The sequence below is a fragment of the Equus asinus genome, chromosome 9 (genome assembly GCF_041296235.1).
Source record: "Equus asinus isolate D_3611 breed Donkey chromosome 9, EquAss-T2T_v2, whole genome shotgun sequence".
Lineage (NCBI taxonomy): Eukaryota > Metazoa > Chordata > Mammalia > Perissodactyla > Equidae > Equus > Equus asinus.
Window position 1 is genome coordinate 40,988,036 of NC_091798.1, and position 25,722 is coordinate 41,013,757.

At 49.3% G+C, this 25,722-nt stretch overlaps 1 protein-coding gene across 4 annotated transcripts in view; it reads right to left on the reverse strand.

The window, feature by feature from the left end:
- The window catches only part of CTNNA1 (catenin alpha 1), a 311,563-nt gene that overhangs the window by 244,040 nt on the left and 41,801 nt on the right, over positions 1–25,722 (reverse strand). Inside the window, exon 2 of one of the 4 annotated variants that reach the window (XM_070518127.1) lies at positions 5,571–5,631. The exons of the other annotated variants lie outside the window; for them this stretch is intronic. The gene's annotated coding sequence lies outside the window, so the exon portion shown is untranslated. The remainder of the gene's footprint in view (positions 1–5,570; positions 5,632–25,722) is intronic. 4 annotated transcript variants of the gene reach the window in all.

Sequence of the window (25,722 nt, forward strand, 5' to 3'; positions counted from 1 at the left end):
GCCAGTTGGTGCTAGGGAGCAAAAGGAAAAATTTAATTTATACTTCTCCCCTCGATTCAGAGTCTGGGCAGCTATTTTGACTGCTTCGCTGGAATACTCTTTAATTCTGAGTTTCTTTTTCTCATTACGGCTCGAAAATTAAAATCTCTCTGCCTTGGGCAAGTGAAGGCTGAGTGAGGGATGGCTGCCACTGCTGCACATTTCTTATTTAAGTCAATTTGGAAACACTGACTGCTTTCTCTCAGGGCAGGTGACTGAGGGAAGAGGACAGGACAGACTTTAGTCACCCTCCTTCCTACGGTGTCGGCATTAATCCTCCCATTATTCCTGCAGCCCTCACTGACCTGGCCTAATCACAAACTTAATAACACCCTGTGCTTGTAAAGCTCTTCCCTGTGCATTATTTCCAGCTGATCCTCACAATAGCCCTGTGAGGAAAGAAGGCAGGTGTTCTTGTTCATGTTTTTATTAACGAGGGAACTGAGGGCCCAGGGCATTTGAGAGATGAGAGACTAGCCCCTGAGGTCCTCAGGGAGGGGGCTTCAGATGGGGGTGGTCGAAGTTGTGACTCCTTCCCTTCAGGTCTCCTTGCTTCTGAGAAGACAGCTGCGGCCGAGCCACCTCTTCTCGTTGCTCCCAGAATACAGAGTGGGCGACCCACTCAGGATCAGCATGATCTAGGCCAGCTCCTGTCTCCTCGCTGAGCTTCAACTTCATTATATTTAAAAGAGGGAGGCCCACCTGGTGGCGCAGTGGTTAAGTTCACAAGCTCTGCTTCAGTGGCCCGGGGTTTGCCAGTTTGGAGCCCGGGTGTGGACCTAAGGACCACTTGGCAAGCCATGCTGTGGGACGCATCCCACATATACAGCAGAGGAAGATGCACAGTTGTTAGCTCAGGGCTAATCTTCCTCAAAAAAATAAATAAACAAAAATAAATGATAAATAAAAGGGAAGTTGTCTGGGGCCGACCCAGTGGCGTGGCATGGCGTAGTGCTTGTAGTGGTTAAGTTTACGTGCTCCCCTTCAGTGGCCTGGGGTTCACAGGTTCAGATCCCGGGCGTGGACCTGCACTCCTCTCATGAACCCATGCTATGGCAGCGTCCTACATACAAAATGGAGGAAGATTGGCATAGATGTTAGCTCAGCGACAACCTCCCTCAAGCAAAAAGAGGAGGATTGGCAGTGGATGTTAGCTTACAGCCAATCTTCCTCACCAAAAGAAAAAAATTTTAAAAAATAAGAGGGGTTGTCCTAAATTATGCCTAGAGCTACCCTGCAATGCCTGTTCCCAGACCCTAGGGGAAAGGAGGACCATATTGTTTGTTGCTTTGCTCCATCTCCATGTTTCTGGCTCTCTGTCTTTTGGTGTTGACTGCTCATCTCTGTGTGAGAACACCCAGCTGTCTTTGTCCTGCTTATCTTTTCTCTCTGCAGATCTCTCCCTGATTTGCTCATAGACTCTCAGAGGGATATTTGGTCCACATGGTGTCTCCCAGTAGAGCTCCAGAACACCCCCTCTGAGAGGGGTCTGGAGAAGGCAGTCTGGCAGGAGGTGGCTCCAGATTGCCTCAAAGCCATAGCAGCACACTGTTTTCACTGAGCACATCAGGAGGTACTTGGGGTCTTACAACCTGTGGAAAAGGTTCCTTTCACTGGGGCACACAAGGTCTAGGAATGAAGGCTGGGCTGCATCTCAAGCAGCATAAGAAGTTGTGACTGGCTTGTCGGCAAACAGCAGCACCAGCCTTCTAGGGGCACAGGCTCTGGTGGAAAGAGGAGTTTCTTGTTCCACCTTTGCCCTCATCCCCAGTTCCCTTGAGGACCTGGTAGTTTTCCACATTTTTCTATCCCCTGTTCTGGGACTCTGGAGAAATAGGAGCCCAAGGCATCCCGTGACCCTAAACCTCTCCAATAACCTCATGTTTTTGTTCCTGGTGTGAAATGATAGCCACTCTCACCCCCATCCTCCTCCCTGGGGAGTGGGAGCCAGACTGCTCTCTTAGTAACCAGCTCAACCCCAAGGGCCACAGGGAACTCCAAAACTAACCTGAGCGAGCACAAAGGACAGCCTGGGCAACCAGGGGCTTCCAGAGGCTGGTACAGGGGGGAGAGCTGAGGGTGTGAGGAGGGAATGAGTACTTCCTGGAGATAAAAGCTTTGGACTGCAACTCAAAATCAAAAAAGAGGCTGCATGATTGAAGCAGGGAAAATCAGACAGATCTGGGATCACATTTCAGCTCCACCTCAAGCTGGGAAATCTCAGGCAACCTCTGGAAACCTCAGTTTCCTCCTTCACTTTCTACAATGGTGATTATTCCATAGTGTTGTTGCAGGACTGAATGAAATAATGTACATAAGACACTCACCAAGGTCCCTGGCATATATAGGCACTCAGTAAATGGTTGCTGTTATTATTTTATTATTAATATCATTATTGTTGTTGTTGTTGATCGAGAGTTAAGAAGTGAGGGTTGGAGACAGACTTTCTTGTTTGCAGAGACACTCAGCTACAGTGAGTCAGAGAAGGAATCCAGAGGCACTGGGTCTCCACCAGAAGCTCTCTGTGGTGTCGTGAAAGCCCAGCCTTATCTCGGATGCTATCTTGTTGACTCAGACATAGACTCAAGGGTTTCTGTTTCCTTGTGGCAGCTCACTTTACACCGAGAACAAAAGCATCTTGGGAAATTAGAGTCACAGAGGCTGGGCAGTCAAGTCCCTCTCCTGTCAGATAAAGAGCCCCCTGTTCCAATTCCCATCAGTGGCAAGGGATGATGCTCAAGCTGCCACCGAGCATGAGGGCCAGGCCAGAGGGAACAACGGTTTGGCAGGTGCCTAGGCCTTGGAAAAAAACTGAGGTCCAAAGAGAGAAACCAGAGCTGCCCCAGTGGGCACTGTCTTCTCCTTTGTGCCTCTCACTCTTTGCTCATCCCTCTGCCCTGTTTCTAGCTGCCCCACAAAACCCCAATTCCAACAAGAAGGATGGGACTAAGGTGAAACCTGGTAGGGTAGACTTGGAGCTCCTCCCCCGGGGGGAGGTAGTTTGGAGTGTTGGGCTTCCTCCTACATCACTCGGGCTAGAGATCCAAAGATGACTGGAGGGCCAGGAAATGGGACAGAAGTGCTAAGATCCTGAGAAGGGAGAGTCCACAGCTGTCAGCCACACCTCACCCTCTCTCTCTTCCTCAATCCCATTTCCCTGTTCATTCTTTCTTCTGATTCTCCCCTTTCCATTCTCTTTTCTCTGCCTCTTCCTCTTTCTCCTCTCCTTATTCACAGGCTGGCTTTCCAAGTTTTCAACTTCTGTTCCCAGACCCTTGTACATACAGGAATATTTCTCTTTTTGTTTCTCTTGTTCCCTTCTAATTGCCTCACCCAGAAGCAGGGATTCCTGCCTTCTCTGATAGAGGTGTAAAAGAGAGCTAAGCCCCAGAGTTTAGGCTCAGGCCCCTCAGTGGTACATGGGGGCCAGGGGCTAGGCTGTGTGGAAGAGAAAAGCATGAATTGGCCCATGAGAGCGTAAAGATGGCATAGACAAATGGAATGCAGTATTGATTGGACTCTGGGTGACTCATCACCTCAAAGGAGGGATCTGGGAGAGTGATGTCATTGCTGGAGCTGGTGGTGACACCTGCAGCTGCACCCCATCCCTGCCCTGAGACCTTTTCTTGCCTTGCCAGCTTCTTTTTTGGCTCCCCATGACAGAGCACAGCTGGGAAAGCAGATTTCACCTCTGATGTCATTTAGAACCACAATGTGGTTTTCTCAGATTGAGAGATTTCCTTCCTACATCCTCACCTCCACTTCCTCTGCCTGTCTTAGTAGATGTACTAATGTGCATGTGGGCATTCACTGTCTCACACATGTGTGCACACTTTTCATATGTGTGTACAGCTTATGTGCGTGCCCACACACACACACTCATACATACTCCCACCCGCCATCTGTTTCCATCACTGAGAGGAATAAACTAGGCTTCCAAACAGTGCTAGGGGACTGATTTTTCCTGAGAGTGATGTGAGGAAGAACTCCTGTGTACTCTTGTCTGCTGGCATCTTGATGCCATGTGCCTCTCAACTTCAGGGGCCACAAATTGAGCCAAAGTAAGCCCAGCATTTGAATAGGCATGTCTCCTTGAATATGTGAATTTCCACCTTCATAATCATGGGGAAATTGGGAAGGGATGAGGTTAGCAGGGGACAAGGATATGTGGAGGAGGACAATTTGAGTAGGAACAAAGACTTAGGAAACTGACTCCAAGACAAATGTCATCATCATCATCATCCTTCTCTCTCACTCATCTCCAAATTGAATGTATCTTTCCCTCTATATCCTTGGAAGAGAGAGAGTTGGATACACTTCTTAACTAAGTCCCAGGATTCCAGCTAAGCTGGAGCAGAGGAAGGGTTCCATATATGAGTGTGAATATTAATACTATGTAAATCACATGTAAGTACTTTGAAAGCAAAAATAAATAGCCTGTGGCTCTTGAAAAAGAACAAGTAACCTGAGGTGAAGGCAGTGGAGGAGCCACAGCCCACATAATGGAGTGACTTCCAGAGTCTGAGTGGAGGATGAGCCCACTCCAGTCCTCTGGAGATCCTAGCCTGTGACACAGTGGAAATGGTTTGTTTTGGCCATAAGCAACCAACAAGTATTTGTCAAATGCCCACCTGATGTGGTGGCAGAGGTAGATTTTCCATGAAGCCAATGAAGCTTAAGCTTCAGGGCTCCTCATTTGCACAGACCCCTTCCAAAGCCTGCACCTAATTTTATGTTCATAATTTTGTATTCTTTTTCTTAAAGTGGGCTTTCCCAAATTGTATTAGCTTCAGGACCCACAAAACCTGGGTCCACCTCTGCAATGAAGAGAATAAATTCTCTGTTCTTAATTATTTTTTAAGATTTTATTTTTCCTTTTTCTCCCAAAAGCCCCCTGGTACATAGTTGTATATTTTAGTTGTGGCATGTGGGACACCACCTCAACGTGGCCTGATGAGCGGTGCCATGTCCGCGCCCAGGATCCGAACCAGTAAAACCCTGGGCCGCCGCAGCGCAGTGTGCGAACTTAACCGCTTGGCCATGGGGCCGGACCCTCTGTTCTTAATTTAATTAGCAGCTTCCTTTGAAATCATCTCTCTTTCTATCAGAGATGCCCATCTGTCTGCATGGCCTTTTATGCCCCTTCCTCTGGACCAGTTGAACTCCAAGGCTGCTCCTGGCTCCAGGATTCCACAATTTTCTGCCTTGAGGCTGATGTAGGAGGATGATGAAGGTAGCTGCTTTGTTGTTCAAAGGATGTGGCCCTCGAGCCAGCCCTGATGGCCTAGTGGTTAAAGTTCAGCACGCTCACTGCTTCGGTGACCTGGGGTTCCTAGTCACAGAACCATACCACCCATATATCAGTTGCCATGCTGTGGTGGTGGCTCACATACAAGAACTAGAATGACTTACAACTAGGATATACAACCATGTACTAGGGCTTTGGGGAGGGGGAAAAAAAGGCCCTCTTGCCCAAATCCTAAGAACCTCAGGGAGAAAATACCTGACAATAAATAATAGTAATACCTTACCTTACATGTGTTGAACCTTTGAGTTTCTAAAGGGAATGTGTCATTTGATCTTCACGACAACCTTGAGACAAGGAGGAGACATGTTATGGAGACTTGCTGTAGACAAGGAAACTGACTCAGAAAGTTGAAATTACAATAATAATAGCTCACACTCACAACACTGTTGTAACGGCATGGTGTTATTGTTGTGCTCATTTAATCTGCACAACAACCCTATGAGGTAGGTACTATTATTATCCTTATTTTAGAAATGGGGAAATGGCACAGACAGGTTAAGTAACTCGCCCTACCTAGACTAAAGAATAGCAGAGCCAAGGCAGTCTGGCTGCAGAGTTCATGATCTTAATCTGTTCACTACATAATAACTTGTGTGTGGTCACTAGAATTCATATCTAGATCTGTCTGACGCAGAGCCCTTTCTCATTACCACTAAGCAATACCACCTCCCTAAGGAACCAGGAAGTACCAGCTGCTTGTGGCCAGGGGCCTGAAGGGAGAGACAGGGGGATTGGTAGGAAGTCCAGGTGATTGGTCTAAGGGCCAGGGTCTAGCCAGGGAAGGAAGGATGAATACTAGTGGTCCTCCTGGGCTGATAGCTCAGGGTGGGAGGTAAGCCAACAATCACAAACTTGCAAAGGGCTTGGGGACATGTCTTCCCACCTGGGCCCTCAAGAACCAAAGTCTTTGACCATCTCTCCCTACTTCTGCAATTCTCTGACAAATGAAATCAAGATTATGGTCCAGGAGGTCAGCCCCGTGGCTGAGTGGTTAAATTCACACGCTGTGCTTCGGCGACCCAGAGTTTTGCTGGTTCAGATCCTGGGCACGGACATGGCACTGCTTGTCAGGCCACGTTGAGGTGGCGTCCCACATGCCACAACTAGAAGGACCCACAACTAAAAATACACAACTATGTACCGGGGGAGAAAAAGGAAAAAAAAAATCTTAAAAATAAAAAGGTTATGGTCCAAGGTGTGTTTAGGGAGATCACCATGGCAACAAAGGATGATGGATTAGGGGTGAAGGTGAGTTAGGAGAAAGTTGCAAAAATCCAGGAGAGAAGTGACAAGGTGCCAACTGAACCCAGGCAGTGACTGTGGTGTGGAGAAGAAAGATGCAGGGGCGAACAAATAAAGGGTGGACAGGGATGTCTTCTTCAAATGACACAGCCCACATTTGGGCCCCAGTGGAAGAAGGGGGATAGAGAGTGTGGGAGGTGTGGGAAGCAATAAACAATGAGGCCTATAGGATGAGCAGCCCCTGGAAGCTGCCAGAGGTGATAACATCCCATCTTCCTACTCTCTGGGTCCCCAGTCAGGCTGGAGCCCCCAGGCTGTGTGTGTGTGTGTGTGTGTGTGTGTGTGTGTGTTTAGAATAGAAGTGTCAGCCCTGGGCTCTAGGGCCACATCACGGGGAAGTGAGCTATGGGGAGCATCAGGGAAGCATGATTTAGAGTCTCATTCCCACTGCCCTTCACTGTGCTGCAAGGACAGTTCAATGTAATATATAATTACCGCCGCCCAACAAGGCTGCACTGTACACAGCTCCCCACCTTCCTCCCGCTCCCTCCTGTCTGCCTTCAGACTATAAATCAGTTTTCAATCCTGAGTGCTACCTGTAAATGTTCAAGCTCAGGATCCTCACCTCATATTCCTGCATCCCCAGGAGGGTGGTTTAGGCTCTGAGAGGCCCCACTTTCCTCAGTCCTGATTCTGACACTGTTCCTATCTCCTGATCAATGGTGGGAAGGGCAGGAGAGGAGTCTCTGGGAACCTGGTTTGGGGAGTAGGGGTGGTTGGCTCTGTGTCTACCTGACTCAGCTAGGCCTGAGCTGGACACTGCCCAGTGTGCAGCACTACGGACATGCTCCAGATCAACTGGGCAAGAAGGCATTGAAACTGACCCCTCCCCACTGACTGGCAAGCTCCTCCCAGTCCTGCAGGATGTGCCAGAAGGAGGCAGGTAGGCATCTTCCCTGGAGAGCCTCCAAAAGACAGTGCCCTCACCATGGGCTGATGTGGGAGTAAGGAGGCACCAGCCATGGCTTTGCCCTGAGCTGGGATGGGAAATCCCACAGCATACCTTGGGGGTGATAAAAGGACAAATCAAGAGAGGAATTCTATTTTTTTTTTAAAAGATTGGCACCTGAGCTAACAACTGTTGCCAATCTTCTTTTTTTTTTCTGCTTTTTCTCCCCAAGTCCCCCTGCTACATAGTTGTATATCTTAGTTGCAGATCCTTCTAGTTGTGGCATGTGGGACGCCGCCTCAATGTGGCCTAACAAGCGGTGCCATGTCCAAGCCCAGGATCCGAACCAGCAAAACCCTGGGCCACCAAAGCGGAGCGCAGGAACTTAACCACTGGGCCATGGGGCTGGCCCCAGGAATTGTTGATTTGTACTGTGGGGACCTGAAATTGGCCACCCCAAGATATGTCTCTTTGGCATCAGGATTATTTGAGGCTGATTGCTTTTGATAAACTGGGACAGGGAAGGAGGCTCTGAGGAATGGAACTTGCCCTTTGTTAGCACACATTTACATTTGTAAGGTAAATCTCTGTCTGTAAAGGTGCCTCCCTCTCTGTACCAGGAAGAAGAAAGGAGATGACCTTCTCTCTAGAAACTCTTCATCAATACCAAAGGCAAGGACTTAAATCTGCATTTTATTGTGCTAGTCTGGTAACCTCCTGTAACTGACTTCCCTCCTCCCTCCCAACGGTGGCATTTCTTTAAGGATTAAGCATCTTTCCTTAGGGAAGGAACTGATTGCTGCGCTCACCTGTGACCGCCCAGCTACGCCCACCACCCACTGAGATAGCAGATCACTGCCTGCTGTGTCCATCAAGCACTGTGCCGACAGGGCAATCTTGTGACTATTGTGGGAGGGACATTTCAATCACATGTGAAACACCCTGTTTGGGGGTATATAACCACTATGTGCACCCCACTTCTTCGGTGCCCTTTCTTCCTTTGGGAAGAAAGGCCCCGGGCCATGGTTCCTCATAAAGCTTTGTTTAATTTTCTCTTGCTGTTCTGTCTCATGTGAATTTAATTCGTTCTCCGGCCAGATGAACCCCCATTTGGGAAGAGGAAATGTCCTCCTCCCCTACATTACCTAGCAGGTACCTTGAGAACTTTGATTCTCCCTTTAAAAAAAAGTTGGATGCTTTCCTTCTCCCCTTCCTGCCCCTCTTTACTAGGGTAACTGCAATAGCCTCCATACTGGTCTGCCTGCATCAGCTAGTACCCTTCTAACACATCCTCCTGCTGAATGGTGGTCAGCTCATGCCTCTCACTGCCCTGATTAAATTTCTTTGTGAGCTTCCCTCCCTTAGGATAACACCAAATTCCTTTCCAAGGCCTACAGGACCTGACCCTGCCCATCTTAGCATATCAGCCTCATTGGGTATCACTCGATCTCTCATTGCCTCACTCCGACCACAGCACTTTCAGTTTCTCCAACGTTCCTGCCACAGGACCTTTGCACTGGCAGTTCCTGTAACCTGAAATGCTCTTCCTCTGGCTCCTATTCCTCTGGCTCCTACTGTTCCTAAGTCACCACCCCTCCTTGATTACTCCATTTGAAGTAGGTATCCCTTTCTATCTCAGCACCCTGTTTGTTTACTTCATCGTACTTATTATATAATTTGTAATTCTGTATTCATCAGCTGGTTTCCTCATTTTCTGAGTTTTCCTCACTAGACTGGAATCTCTGTGAGGACAAGGGCCACACTGTCTTATTCATCATTGTATTCCAGGTGCTTAGCATAAAGCCTGGCACATAGGAGGTTTTAATTAAATATTCTTTCAATGAACTGAATGCATAGGAGGTAGCTACCAGAGGGAGTCTAGAAGTTGAAGCTGATTCTGTTGAAGCTGATTCTGCCTATTCCTTATTGCACCCCCGCTTGCAAACAGCAAACTGTCAGATTTGTCCTTCCCTACAAGATCAGGCTTACACCCACCCTGGGAAAACTAGGAGCATTCTGACAGGGCCTCTGCCCTCCTTCCTCTCCTTTGGGAAAACTCTTTCAACTGTGGCCCCTTCTGGTTGTCCCTGGAGCTGTCCCTCGAAGCACCATGGGTCAGTGGCCAGTGTTCACCACCTCCCACTCCCCATCAAGGTCCCTGGGTTGCTGCAAAGCATGGCCCAGCCCACACTGATACCTGTGCCCACTGTGGTAGCGGAAGAGAGGAGTGTGAAAGGAAGAGGGGATGTGTGGGCCAGGGGCTCAAAACGGGGACAGCAAAAGGAGGCAGCTCTTCCACGCATTATAATATCCATGAAGTAAGTGCAAATTAACTGAAATCACCTTTTGAATAAGCAGCTTTTATTGAGGGAGCTGCTCTAATCCCTAAATGGCTTTATTGACCACGAGGAGCTTCCTGGAGAGGGAGGGGGTAGGAAATGCCAACGCACTGTCAGGAACCTCTTTGCAGCGCCCTTGTCCCTGTGCTTTTAGATTCCAGACATGCTTCTTGTGGCTAATGGAACTCGCAGATCTCCAGCCTCAGCTCCCACATTCCACTCCCATCCTCCCCCCACTGAGGCTGGGGACCTGGCCTCTGGGTTTGCCGGAGGCTGAGGCTGCTAGATGCCCCATCCCAAGTCTAGATATTGAATGAATCTGGGGGACTGTAAGCAGCTGAGTGCGGCTACAGTGCTACAGCTCTGTGGGCTCTCTGGTATAACCACATCTGGCCATGTAAAACATCCCTGTGCCCGTGTGTAAAGGTGTGAGCGCTGTGTGTGCTGGTGGGTTTGTGTCCATTTACACGTACCCCTGGGAATAAGCATCACTGTGTTTGTATCTGTGTGGCTTTGTGTATCTCTCCTCCCCACCCCCCACATCTCCATCCACCTGTACTCTTTCTCAAGCTGTGAGGGGCTGGCCTCAGCTAGGGAAGCATGCTTTTTCAAGGACTAATGACTTATATCAGGGTGATAATGAATTGATGACACATGGAGTCCCCTGGGCTCTAGAGAGAAGGCAGAGAACAACTCGAGATGGAGTAGAGGATGTCAGGGCTTGGGGGTGCAAGGACTTTGTCTCTCAGAAAGTCCATTCCATAGGGCTGGCCCGGTGGCACAGTGGTTAAATTCACTGCTTCAGCAGCCTGGGCTTTGCCCATTCGAATCCCGGGTGCAGACCTACTCAAGCCATGCTGTGGCAGGCGTCCCACATATAAAAAGTGGAGGAAGATGTTAGCTCAGGGCCAGCCTTCCTCAGCAGAAACAAGGAGAATTAACAGTGGATGTTAGCTCAGGGCTAATCTTCCTCCAAAATAAATAAATAAATAACAATTTAAAAAATAAAAAAGGCCATTCCAGCTCTGTTCAGATTTTAGAGGGTAAGGGGATAGAGACAAAGGAGGTCCAGGGGATGTGGGAAACACATCCCAATATTATCATCAATAGTCGTCAATATTACCAGCCTGGCCTGTCTGCCTCTTCCAGAACCCTCCATTCCCTGCTTTGTTGTCTCTCTCACCCTCCCAAAGCACTCACTCTGACTTTGGAGCTGTGAGGGATAAGGCTGGCTATTCCACTTTCCCAGCCTCTGCCACTCTGGCCCTCACCCAAAGCCAAGTCCTGCCCAGAGATGGAGGGAATGGGTCACTCCTCAGTACTGGATCATATAGAATTCTGAGGGGCCCAGACACATAAGCAGGCCTTGGAGCACCAAAAACTGGAAAACTGCCCCTTGGACATGGAGCCTGTCAAGGCTAATTTGCCTCAATGATCTTTCACAATGGATTTAGGGCCAAGTGAGTCATCACTGGGGAAAGGAGAGGAGAGTCCAGAAACTTGCAGAACATCCATGCCATGCTGGAGGGACCTGGATTACAAAGCAGGACTTCCTCTCATTGTTCAGAGAAGATAAGTGATACCCCACTCCTAAAGGTTTCAGAAAGACTTCATGCAGGTCTTACAGGACCCAGGGGCTCACTTCCCTGGAAAGCTCCTCCACCCCACTTCTCCCCAAGCTGGAGAGCTCCAGCCCCCTTAGCACAACAGCACATGGTAAGTGTTCAATGAATATTAGCTGTTGTGAATATTAGCATAATCTCCTGGTGGAAAGTCTCTGAAGATGGCCCTTACAGGGAGGGCTGAGCCTCTAGGGACCCTGGGAGTCAGGAGGGGTGGGGAGCAATGTGAAGCAGGCATGGTGCCAGGATGCTCAGCTGGAGCACCAAGGAGGCAGAGACCCGGGCCACCACTGTTGTCTCTCCTTTCCCTGCCCCAGCTGCGGAGGGGCAGCCTCTCTCTGGGCACTGTAGGAAGTCCTCCCTCTGTCCCAGGCAGGCCCAGTGACCTTTTGCTCAAGCCTGCAAATATATTCTTGGCAAGTCTTGGAAATGAAATTGTGCTCAACATTTGTATAGGGCTTTTCTGTGGCCCAGGCCTTTACAGACATTAGCTAATTAAATGGAGGAGGAAGAGGAGGAGGAGAAGGAAGAGGACCCAGCCTCTCTCCTCCCTCCTGACCTGGAAAGCTCAAGTCTCATTCTTCCATTCTTCTTTCCCTGCAAGGATGGACTTACTCTAAAGAGGAAGCAACTCCTGGGGAGTTGCCCACTGAGTCAGAAGGCAAGGGGAGGAGGAAGTTTGACAATATGTTGAGTAGGTAAGGTCTTCCTGAGGCCATTCTGTCCCACTGCCAGCCATATCCAGCAAGTGGCTCAGTTTCATGAATGGGTCAGCCTCCTCCTCCCCCTGGAGGAGGACATGAGGACAGACAGACAGTAACTAGAGCCAGAGCAGGTTGTCAAAGATCCTTCCCAGAAGGCTAGGGGAAACAGGGCACACAGATGTTCAGTCTGGTCTAGAGACAGGGCCAACCTCTCAGCCCATCTGGGAGTCACAAACCTGGACAGCAGCTCCTAGGCTGGAGAGAAGGATGTGCATCTCTGCCCCCATGCTCTTCCTGGCCATCCCAGCATCAGCGGAATTTCCTGCACTACTCCCCAAACTACCCTCCACCATCCTCAGACCCTGCTTCTGCCAGCAGCGGGTCAGCGAGTGGAGCTGCCCTCCAATGTGCAGCGAGTCAATTCTCTCCTGGAGAGGAGAGAAGAAGAGGGGGTGAGAAAGAGAGAGATCCAGCATCCAGGACTAGGACTGAGGTGAATGACCAAGAGAGAAGCAGAGACCAGTTATAGAGACTGACCTAAGGAAGAAATAGGTCATATTTCAGACTGAGACTGTGGGAGAAAGGAAAGGAAGACTACAAGGAGAGTGGAAGGAAGAAACAGCTCCACAGGTAACAATGATGTCAAGAATGAGGATTTCTTGGCACAGCCACAGGCAGCTCCATGTAGGAATCCCCCCAGGAGGCCTAAGAGAATTGCCACAGGGCTGGGAGGAGAGCCACACCTCCCACTCCCCACCCCTCTCCAAGAAGGACAGCATCTGCAGGGGCCCACCTCAGATGTGTGGGCTCCTTCAAGAGGCCAGCAGGCACAGTCTCCTCCCTGATCCCATCACAGGGACTACAAGCCTGGAGACTTGGCTCCTCCTCCCATGGTGAGTATCCCCCTCCCACCAGCCCCCCAGGCCTGCCCCTGCCCACCCTGATCCCATCAGTCTGCCTGGTGCTGATTGGGAAGTCAGCAATTCTGGAGGCCCTGCCAAGTCCAGCAGAGGAGGTCTTGACCTCTCCTCACAGTAATTATCTGTCTCATAAAAAATAAGCATTGAACTTCATAAAACCAATTAAGACTTCAAGGCCAGGGCACAGGAGCAAGCAGGAGTCCAGGCAGCTCTGGCGACAGTGGGAGCCAACTCCAAGGGCAGAGCAGTACCTGACAGCTCCCTCCTCTTAGGCCCAGCCCTAAAGGCTACAAAGCTCCTGCAGATGCAACAGAAGACGCTGAGGCCAGACCCAAGGAAGGACTGGCTGGCTGGCAGGAGCTGTGGGCACTGGGATGATTTCTTCCCTTTCGTGACTGGCAGCCCAACAGAGCCTGGTTCCTCCCTCCGTAGCTGTCTCTGATTCCAGAAAACCTCAAGAGCTTCCCATCAAGTTACCAAGGCAACACAGCCCAGCGAGATTCACAGAGACGATGGAGAGAGCAGAGACTGACAGCAGCCCCATGACCGGCTGCCAGGGTTGGGGCACACATCGCAGGGTGAGCAGGGAGGCAGAGGCTGCGAGCCAGAACAAACATCCCCTGCCTCCCTGTTCCAGGATCTGTTTTCCTGCAGTTTGTGGGTTTACGCAGCCCAGTTCCAAGTGAGTGGAAAGACAGCATCAAAGCTTCCCTCACTGTCAGGTGGGGATTGGAGGGTGCTCTTCCACAGCTTCCCAGAATGCCAGATGTTGCAGCTCCTGGCTCAACCCATGGGCTAGGGGTACTCCTGCTTTTAGAGGCCAGTGGGAAAATCTTCCATAACCACCTGCTCTCTCCATGACAGTCCCCTAGGGAGGTAGTGTTGCTAGGCAATCATGAGCATAGGCTGCTTTGGAATCAGACAGAAGTGGGTTTGGCTCCTGGCTTGGTCACTTTCTAAAACTCGGTGACCTTGGGGAAGTCACTTCTCTCTCAGTCTCAGTTTCCTGAGCTGAAAATAAGGATAATATGATGACTTCCCAGGACTCAATAATATCATACCTGTAATGTGTTTATGCAGGGCCTGGCACTGGGTCAGTTTAGAAAAAAATTAAAGCTCTTAAAATCTTATTATTATTACTATTTTAATTTTTATTGTCATTGTGTACCTCCGTTTACTCATCTGTAAAATAGGAATCATGATTCAACGGGTTGTTTGAAGATTAAACAAGATAAAGGATGTGAAATGCTTAGAACAACATTTTACCTGGAGAAAGTGCTCAATGAATAGGAGCTGTTATTATGATTCCTACATCCCCTTTCTCCCCTCAAGTCCTTCAGATTATACACCTAGAAGCCATCACTGAGCTAGCCCAAACTCCTAGTTCTCTAAGCAGTAGGGGCCATGAAAATGAGGCTTCTAGAATCATAGTGGGGATTGGGGGGGGGTCATTCCTAATGGCCATGCCACTGAACTTCTCATTCACTTCTGAACCAGGCATGAGCCTTTGGCTTCTGCACGCCTTTATTTCCATCTCAGGAGCCTGAGTTTCCCTGAGCAGGCTGATGTCCAGCTAATGATCAGCATCCTGGAGGGAAGGGATAAATGGTCATTTAGAATTGAAAAAAGTTTTGTCCCTATACACAGGGTCAGATGCCAGGCTCATGGAAACGGCTCAAGAGAATGGCTGAGAGGTGGAGCTATGATGCCTCTTAAAGTTTCCTGTCTTTTTTTGATCTAGCTGAGGCCTCATTTCCATAACGAGAGCTCAGATATGGCTGGCAATTGCAGACTGCTCCCAAACCCTCACCATCTTCCTCCGTGAAAACACCAACATTCCTCCAGGTCCCAGTCACACTTTGACCTTTGAGACTGGTTTGTGAATGAATAGGCTGGTTCGTGCTGCAGTCTATCTCATCCATGGCCCTTTCCGCACATCTGTGTCTCACTGATCCAATGGCACATGAATTGCCTAGGTGGTGTCCCAGGGTCTCCAGGCGTGCCACATGCTGAAGGGTAGGCTAGAACTGCAGCTGGAAGAGCTTAGGTGAAATCTCAGGGAAAATGTCCTACTTGAAAGCATTGGGAGACGCTGGCAAAAGGCTACAGGCAAGCTACAGAATTTGCTTTCTACAGATTTGCAATCAGAGGAGGCCCCATCCCTAACCTCTACTGCCCTAGAGAGCTTGAGAGTTAGTGCCTCAGTGAGGGTGGGCCGGGGCTGGGGCTGTCAGGACCCCTAAGACATTGGAGGAGGGTCGGGCAGTTCTTGTGGCAGACCCAACCAGGGGCTCCAACACTGGGCTTGTCTCCATTCCCCTAGCCCCCCTCCTCCGTAGCCTGGAAGACTTGCTGCCTTAACGGTCACCACATTCCCGAGGCCCTGTGGGATGAGGTGGAGCTCTGAAGGCCAGACTCTAGGGAGAACCAGTGACTTTAGGTTCTGATGTCAGAGACTAGATCTGAGGATGACTTGGACATATCCTCCCCCAGAATAACTTCACTGACTCAGCCTCGTGCCCTTAGCTCTGCTAGCAACAAAGCGTTTATCTCCAACCCAGAGATCCCGTCTTCCACACCAGCCACCATGCTCTAGACTCTCCCCATTCTTTGGATAGAGAGAACCTGGAGGTGCTAGAAGCATCTGGGGATGTGGAACCTGATACAGGCCATCTTATCCTCTCTGTGCTCATAAATCAATACCCACACAGACCCCGTTACTGGAAAGGAGAATTCCTGAGGCTCAGTGGCTTTGGAATGACTGGGTGGGGGATGAGGAAGTCTGAAGGAGACAACTGGAAAGAAAGCAGGAGCTGAGTTGGGAAGCCTCCCCTTCAGGGCTTTCCCTCAGGGCAGTTGCTGCCCAGAAAGCCCTACCTGTGTCAGCTACAAGCCAGGAATGTGCCACACCCCACCGACCTGCACACCCTCCCTGCCTCAGCTCATTCCCATCTGGCTCCCAGATAGGTCCAGGAACAGTCACAGAGGACTGTGTTAGATCTGGGGAAAAGAGAAAAAGCCTTTTTCCCCCCATGATAAAGAACCTAGTGGGCAGGGCATGGGTATTAGCAACAAAAATTAATCTGGAAGTCATTCTGAAGAAAATTCAGCTCCCCAAGGTTAGCCAAACCAGAGTCCGCTGCTGGGGGGACTGGCAAGGGGCCAAGAGTTACACTGTCCATAAACTGGGACCCATCTGGCCTTGGCCATGGCTCCCAGATGGAGACCTGCCCTACTAGGTGATCTCCCAAAGGCAAAAGTCAGATTTCTTCCAGCCCAAGGAGTCTCAGGGACAAGTTAGAAAAGCCAATTTTCTCTCAAGTCTCTGTCTCTGCCTGCTAGAAAAAGATTGCATCCAGCTCTCAAAGGGTCTGCCCTGCTCACGCTCAGATTGACAGGTGGACAGAAAATTTCCAACGTTCTCAGAGTCCAAGCTGAAGACAGCAGCCCAGAATCCTCTTCTGGGATGACCCAGGAGTGCCCCCTGCTGTCTGATTTGCCTGAAGCCAGTTGGAGAGGGGAGGAAGGAAGGAGTGTTAAAGGAGATTCTAGCAGTCCCAGCAGAAGGGACCATGCTTTATGCTGCCCTCACCATACACTGTCAGAGACTGAATCAGACCTGAACTTCCCCAGGGATCACTGAAGAGGAGAATGTCCAGAGAGCTGTCCACCTGGGAGAAGGATGACGCACCAGGGCCTTGCAGCCTGGCCTCTGGGCATATGCCCAGAGCTCTCAGGAGGGCTGCCCAACCTGCAGATGCCCTTGGCTTCAGGACAAAAGTCATGGTCCACGTAGCAAAATCAGCCACCTCCTCTGAGCCTCAGAGAGAAAAGCCTGTGCCACAGTGATTCATCTTAGTGCCAGCCTTGGGGACCAGAGGAAAGACCCCACTTCTCCCCAGCAACTCCCCCAGGTACGAGTGGGACATGTCCAAATTTACCATTGATAATTCAGATAATAACAGCTGTTTCCCAAAGGACCTCCAGTTCTATGTCCATAAGCTCAGGAGAGACTCAAAGATTCTTTAGGTCTCTTTAGCTCCAACATTCTGTGAGCCTATAGGATTCCACAGCTTACTCCTAGTGGCTGCCTTCTCTCCTGATCACCCACTACTCCCCATTCTTAGTTCTTTGTTTAATCTGATTTAAATCCATCTTGCTGGATCCTAAATAATAGCAGCTAGAAGGGAGAGTCTTCCAACACTTCCCATTTTCAAGATCAGAGATAGAGAGGAAGGGAGAGGGAAGAGACAGGACACTGAGAAACCAAGGGGAGAGGAAGAAGCCGCAAGAAAAAGGAGCAGAGAAATGACCAAGTAAGACCCAGGTAAATATCTGAGAGAAACCATCTGACCAGCTGGAGAGATGGGGAACAAACCTCAGCATTGTCTCTAGTCATTCTCCCTCTAAACATTTCATAGCTGCATCTCTGCTCTCACACTAAATGTAGGCCTCAGTGCACATGTGTGTGTACACACACACACGCTTAAATTGTGGAGAAGGCCTGACTGTGTGTGGGGCTGGAAGGCCAGCAGTCTTCTTGTGGCCCAGGGAGTTCTGCCCCTTTGCATAAATATCTTCCCCTCTTCACACCCCCTACCCCAGCCTCCAAGCCTTCCAGCACTAGGTCTTTGTGCTTTCAAAACAGCTCCCTCCCTGAGTGCCACCTCCAGGAAGTGCTGAGTTGCTCAAATGGAGGGATGGAAAGGAGGAAAGCCAGTCCTCTTCCCTCTAGAGTACTACCCCATCAAACAGCTGTCCTTCACCTCTCCTCCCTTCCACCTCTTTCATCAGTGCCAACGACAGCTGCAAAAACAGCCCTCCTCACCCTGAGCAGTGGGCTGCAGGGGATATACCTGCTTCCCAAGGCAGGAGACAGCTGGGGGTGGGGGGGTCTGGAGCAGTAGCATTCTGGCAATGCCAATACCCTCTCCCTCCCTTTCCCCCACAATTAAAGAAACAAAAGGGAAAGCCTTCCTAGTCATTCCCACAGCACTTTGCAGTCATCCCAGCTTCCCAAAATCCTGCTCAGGCTGCCCCCAACCCTGCCCTCCCAAGGTAGCCTATACTTCTCAGACCTTGGAAAGTCACTCCAGGATATCTCACCCTGAAAGACAGATCTGCTCTTGGAATGCAGGGAGACAGTGATGAATTCGCCCACACACTAGCAACCTACTTCCATTAACTCCTATGTCCAGATAATTTCTTTAAATCACCAAGGATGAGCCTGGGGGAGGGGAAGGCAAGTCTGTGACATCAATCTTGAGTGGGGATTCCTCCTTCAAACCTGGCCAGGGCCGGGCAGGACAAAAAACCTGCACACACATACTTTGGGGGCTTCTGGGACAAAGCAATAGAAATGAGACCTCACCTCCCCCATCCCTACCCCTGCTACCCCACAGAGCCTCTTGCGACCCAAGTTATTTTCCACCCACACCCCTCCCATGGGTCCTTGGAAAAACAACACAGATATGGGCTCATGCATCTCTTTTTGGAGGTTTCAGGGCTCTGGCTGCTCCTGGGCAGGGTAGGAGCTGCCTCCTAGGGGCATCCTGACCCCTCAGGCACACAAGAGAGCAGCTCCTGTGTGACCAACATCCAGGGGGACCTAAAGGGGCAGGGCATGAGAAGGGTAACTAAGATGTCTACTACAGTTCTTGGTTTACTCATTTCTTTCTCAAATTACCCTACATAATGCCCTCATTTTACAGATGACGAAGTGGAGACTCAGAGGGGTTGACTTGCCCAAAGCTACCAACTAGACGAGAAACAGATCTGAGTCAAGCACAGGTCTTCCATCTCTAAAGCCTGCTTCAGGGAAATCACATCCTGGTAGGGAAGGGGGCTAGGAAGCAGCTGACATTTCAGTTGCTTAGTGTGCCCACCTACCTTTGGCTCTGGAACACAGGATCATCAGCTCAAACCTTTAGTTCTAGTCCCTATCCTGCTTATACTGCCTGCCTCCAAGCCAGCCTCCACATGGAGGTTTGTACATCTTGGGAATGGGCCAGGTGGGGCCTGGAAGGCAGAAGGGACAGAGAAGGGAAATGCCGGCATTTCTCCAGGACCCAGAAGCAGGAGAGGGGATGAGAGCTGGGCAGATGGGCCTAAACAGGCCATGTGGGAAGGCTGGGCCATGGAAAAAATGTGGGCACAATGTGGCCTGGCTGAAACATGGCTTTGCTCAATTGGTGACCTGAGCACTTCTCCCTTCCTGCATTCTCCCTGTTTCTCTCCAAATTGCCTGCTTCAGACATGATTCTTTCCAAACGGCCCCTCCTCCCCCAACAAAGGGACTGGCATGTGGAGAGATACTGTGGACTGATTACTGACATCATAGCCTTCTTCCAGCAGCAGCAGGCTGGGGAACTGGCGGCCCAGACCACAACAGGAGCAGCTTGTGATGTTCTGTTCTAGCAGATTGGAGAGGGTTCCCCATGGCTCAGACCTGAGGCTGAGGAGCCAGGATGGAAAAAGCAGGAAAGAGAAGGCCCTCAAGCTCTTGGCCAACTAGCTGGCTTATTGGTGGCCTGGAATATAGGTGCCCACATGGGCTCTCCCTGACTAAAAGGAGAAAAGTCATCATTATCCAGCTTTGTGATTCTGATGGCTATTGGGGCTCAGTGTTGGGGTCCCCACTAGAGGTACTCAACCTGTCCCAGGCCCTGGAGTTCCCAGAAATGAGGGAAGGGTGAGCATGAACCAGTCACTGGCATTTTCTGTCTCCCTCTATGCCTCTTAATAGCAGAAAATCACTTCCTCTCTCAACTGTTTCACTGAAGGTGGGGGTGGGGCATATCTTTGCCTCCCAACATGTTGTGAAGCTACCACTAGTTTGAGTTATCAAGGAGAACCAAAAGCATCATGAGATGTCAAGAGGAGCAAGAGACAAATACATCAAGATTATATTCAAGGCATGGCCTCCTCTCTGGGAACATTATCTGATTACCCTTAAATGAGGGCACCCTGAATACTCCCTCTATAGATCAAAGCCACTGAACTCAACTCTTCAAGAGCAGCTGCAGAAGTAGCAGCCAACACAGAACTGCAGAGTGTTAGAGATAAACAATCCTCAGGGATCCCGTAGATTTGAGGCCAAAGGCCCTCACGACTTCTTCGGTAACAAAATAAAGTATGAGCTTTTGGATTTTGAAAGAAGCAGCAAGTGATGTGGAAGAGAGACTTTCATGCATAGAGGTGCTCCATAAATGCTGGATGAGGGCTACTGGTACAAGAATATGCTTCCAAAGGAGCCCATTGTCCTCTAATATGAGGTGAAAGGAGGCTTTAGAGTCTTTAGGGGGTCTTGCTATTTCAGCCAAGGTGATCAGGGGGCCTATTCAGGCCTCTCTACCAAAATGGAGGTAGGAAGAAGGTTACCATGAGATGAGCCTCCTACACTGGCATGAATCATTCTCAGGACACCTCTGAGGTTACCTGGGCCCTGATCTTTGTTTAGATTCTTGCTCTCTAGCAGACATTGGGAAGCTGGTGCAGGCACTTACAACCTCACTCTTCACAGCGCTACCATTAAGGAGCCTAATTAGCAGAACCCCATGCCGGGCTGCTAATGGGTTGGGGACATTAAGCATAAATGGTTTCCCAGACATCAGCATGAGCAGAGCCCAGGAAGAAACAAATACTTTAATGTCAAAGAAATAGAAGTGTAGGAGGGGAGGGGGTTCCCTCTGCTTGCTCTGAGTCTATTGCTCTCCATCCTCCACCTGCAATCGTTTCTGCAATTCTCAGGTCCAGGGATTCCCTGCCTGAGAAGGGCAGTTGCATGGCGGGGACTAAACAGATCTTCACTCACCCAGACATATGCAAGAGTGGAAGAGATTCTTAAAGATTTACAGGGAGGAAGATACCTGGAACTGACTTGGCCAACAACCCTGATGGTCAAGAAATCCTTGACATCTAATTTGAATTAATGTTGTGATAACTCAAGGCTCACTTCCTCATGGTTGGAGAGTGGGGACAAAGGACTGGAGTAGAAGATCAGGGGTGGGACACCTTTAGACCCAAATTAGTTGCTCTAGGCCAGTGGTTCTCCAATGTGGTTGGGACCAGCTGCATCAGCATCATCTGAGAACTTTCTATAAATGTAAATTTTCAGGCCCCACCCCAGATCTACTGAATTAATAAATTCTGGGTGTGACAACTGGCAACGTTTTTTTAACTAAGCCCTCCAACTGGTTCCAATGTGAGTTTAAGTTTGAGAACCACTGAACTTGGCTCTACCTCTCAGATGGAAAAGGAATGTCAAGAGAAAGAATTATTAGGAGGGAATGTAACAAGCAGCCTTGTCCAAAAGAGAGAAAAAAAAAAAAAGGAACTTTCTCAATGTGGAAATCCAAAACCAGGCCTTGGAGGAGGCCTCTGACCTTCTTGGACTGTAAATGTCAGAGCAGTGTCTAAGTGGCCCTGCATGGAGGAGTCTGGGGAAAATAACCACCCCTGACCTTTTGCATTTTGCCCAGAGCAGGAGAGGATAATGGCACAACCGTTTCAGGTAATATATCTCTTGCTCAGCTTTTCTGAGCTACCTTTCCCTCCAGCTTGGCCCCCCTGAGACTCCCATCCCTCAGCCCTCTTGGCACCTCACTCGTCTTTTCCCCTCATCCACTGAATGAGAACTGGTTCAAACTGTTTCTTAAGTAGACCAGTAGCGAGTGAGACTCTATCCATAGAGAGTAAGAGAAAGAAGCCCACCATAACCTGTGATGGGGCAGCCTCTCTTCCTACCCTCCCCTCTTCACCCACCCAGGCCACATCAGTTTATGGTGCTGTCATAACTGTAGAAAGAGGAGCTACTCTTTCTCTGATCTTTTATACTATACCTGAATGGTCATACTTGCAAAGAAAATAAAGGATAAAATTTAGGCTCCTAACCAACCCAAAAGTTTCCTGAGGGCCAGTACTGACCTATAGTTTACTCTCCTTTTATATCCACCATACTAGATCCTAACACACTAGATGCCTAATGAATATTTGATAATTTGAACTGAAGAGAGTACTCAGAAGCAAGAAACTAATGAGTCTCTGCTTCCAAAAGGGAACCACAATAGACGTCAAGAAATGGGTCCTCCCTGAAATGATTAGGAAAGAAGCCCCATTCTGCTACTTTCGAGCCCAGGCACTGCCATCTTCATCACTTCATGCATTCAACAAGCATGTATAGCACACCTGCTATATGTGGACCCTATATCATGTGTTCCAGTGAGGAGAAACAAATATAAAGTAAGGAAACATATACTGTTTCAGGGGGTGTTAATTGCCTTGGGAAAAAACAAAGTAGAGTAAGGGGGCTAGGGATGGTGGGAATAGGAGTCAAGAAAAGCTGCTCTGAGGAGGTAGCATCTGAGCAGATACTTGAAGGAGGTGAAGGAGGTAGACTTGCAGCTATATGGGGGAAGAGTGCTCCAGGTAGAGGGAACAGCAAATGCAAAGGCCCTGAGGTAGGGGCATTTTGAAAGGAGTCCAACATGGCTGGAGTGGAGTGAACAAGGGGGAGAGAGATAGGAAATGAGATCAGAGAGAAATTGGTGCTCAAGTTACATAGGGCCTTGTAGACCACAATAAAGATTTTAGGTTTCATTCTGAGTGAGACAGGAAGTCATTAGAAAGTTCTGCACAGAGGAGTGACGTGTTCTACTTTGGCTGCTGTGTTCAGAACAACATGTAGGAGATAAAGCAGAAAGAGGAAACCACTTAGGAGACTACGGCTGAGCCTACTCATTTTCTCCCCCACATTCCTTCTCTCCTTCCACATTTTAGCTGGGCACAAGGCTGCTCAGAAAAAGGACTACATATCCCAACCTTCCTTGCAGCTCAGTGTGGCCATGTGCTAAAATTCTGGTTGATGGGATGTGATGAGAGGGGTATCTGCAACTTTCAGGTCATGTTCTTAAAGCAATGGGCCTGCCCTCCACTTCTTTCTTCTCCCCTTTCCACGGGCTGGAATCTCATAGTCATGAGAGCGGCAGCCGGATCAGCTATCTAAGGTCACAAGATGGAAGTTATTTGTTGACGATGACAGAGCAGCAAGCCATGAGAAGCTAGGATCCCTGACATTATGGAGTGACTGTATCAACCCTAGACTACTTATGCACAGGTTCATACTTGAGAAATAAGTAATCTCCTACCTTATATAAAACACTGTATTTTGGAGACTCTGACATAGCAACCTAAGCTGTATTGTAACTAATTCAGAGGCAATTGAAATTGCCTAGACAAGTAATGATGGTGGCTCTGATGAGGGTGGGAGTGGTATAACTAAAGATAAGTGGTTCTGGAGATAATTTAAAGGGTAGAACTGACAGCATTTTCTGAGCAATTGGATAACAGGGCGTGAAAAAAGGAGAAGAGCCAGAAGAAAGAGAAGATTCCAAAGTTTAGGGTCTTGTAGAACAGAGTTGCATTTATTGCAATGCAGAAGACTGGGGGACTAGTGAGTTTGAGAGGACTATGAGCAACATTCACATGGAGACGTCAAGTAGCAGCTGGATATGAGACTAAAGTTCAGGGGAGATGTGGGGGTTAAGATATCAATTTGGGACTTATCATGTAGCTGCCTTTAATGTTCTGAGATAGATGTGATGACGTAAGGAGTGAGAGTGGATAAAGAACAGAGAGGTGTGACGATAGTCCTGTGGCCTCCCAGAGATGAGGAAGATGAGGAGGAGCCAGCACAGGAGACTATGGAGGTAGGAGGAGAACTGAGGGAGAAGTGTCTTGGAAGCCAAATGAAGAGTGTTTTAAGAAGGAACGAGTGACCTTCTGTGTCAAATGCTACTGCTAGGATGAGTAAGGTGAGGACTAAGAGATGACCACTGAAACTGGAAACAGGGAAGTCACTGGTGACATTGACAAGAGAATTTTCAGTGGAGCATTGAGAACAAGAGAGAATGAGAAGAGAGGAAATAGAGACAACTCTGAATTCCTCTGAATCATTCCAGCAATCTAACTTCCACCATTCCTATCACAGTTCCAAGCATTCTGAAAGGTATGAGAGCACCCAGCAACTGAACCTTACCCAGCTCCCCTTCTCCATGCGTCTGAACAGCTCTGCAGTCTCTCCCGGATTCCACTGGCTTCAGAGCTCAGGCCTCCCTGCAGCTCTGCTTCTGCCCTGCTGGCTCCCAAGGCCGCTCTCAAGGACCACCTGGGCAGGCTGGGCAGCCAGGCCTGACTCTCCTGGATCATAATTAGTGCTGCTGCTAACGATGTTTGGCCTCTGTGGAATAGCAACCTGGGAAATTCTGATACTTCCAATTTTCCCCCTCAGTGCTTTCCGGGATGCGATTTCCCAGCCAGTGCCAGTGCTCCAGCCCTGGGCCCTGGCTGCCTCCTCACCAGGGAGAATTAAGGCAGTGCCTTGGATGCCATTCCAGAGGGCCTAATCAGTTAGCTAAAGTCATCTCCAGGCCATTATCACAGTATTATCATATTAACACAGGCACCAGCTTTGGAGGAGGCAGGGAGGTTGCTGTGAGGAAGGGGTGGGGGCACCAGGCCAGCTCCACACAGCACACAATGAGCATTGTTAGTGGCGTGATCAGAAAACTGATGACTAGAGAGAAGGGAGCCCTCCCAGAAGAGCTCTGGGGTTTCCAGCAGAGATGCAGCTCAACCATCCACTCTTCCCCGATGTGGAGCCTTCCTGGTGCTCCTCTCTCCAGGGAAGAGAGCCCCCGCAGTCAGAGCCCTGGTCAATGTCCTGTGGCCTGGCATCCTGAGGCAGGGCCTGGTCAAATCTCAGACCCAGCTCTCCTCTGTCCTAGCAGCCTCAAGTCCTGGCCTCTTTCCCTGGAAAGTGTTCGGTTCATAGCAGTCCTGATCTCCCAGGTCTGGGGACTTTACTTCATTGCCCCGATGGGCCTCAAGCTCTCTAGGGCAGGGGGCTGTGGTGGGCCTCAGGTCTTGGAGGAGAGGCCAGAGGTTGCCTTGGTTTAAGGGCACCAGGATTGACCAGACCTTAGCTTCTGCTATAGGGAATGAAGATGGAAACCAGCATTAATAAGGCACCTGCTACATGGGAGACCAATGTAAAGTCTTTTTTTTTTAATTGTAAAATATACATAACAAAATATACCATTTTTAAGCATACAGTGCTGTGTTATTAAGTACCCTCACATTGTTGTGCAACCATCACCACCATCCCCCTCCAGAATGTTTTCATCTTACACAACTAAAACTCTGCACCCATTAAACACTAACTCCCCCTACTGTGGGGTCTTGCATATTTATCTGTTGGAGTCCTTATTGTGAGGTCGGAATTATCCCCTTCTTTACCAACGAGGACACTGAGGAACAGACAGAAAGAAAGCAATGCTGTCTGTCCCAAGGACAGATAGGCAGGAAGATTTGAATCCCAATCTGCCCAATTCCAAAGCCTGTGTTCTTGTAGTTCCCCACCCTGAGCTGCCCAAGGTCTAGGGCCATTATGAGAATGGCATCACTGAGTGATGTCACTGATGACTAGTGACTTCACACATGATATCACACTCCAAACTGTGGCTGGCAGTGGGAGGGCTTCTAGCTAGCATGGTTTGTATGTCTCAGGAAGGATTCACAAAACCAGGCCAGGTACTATTAAA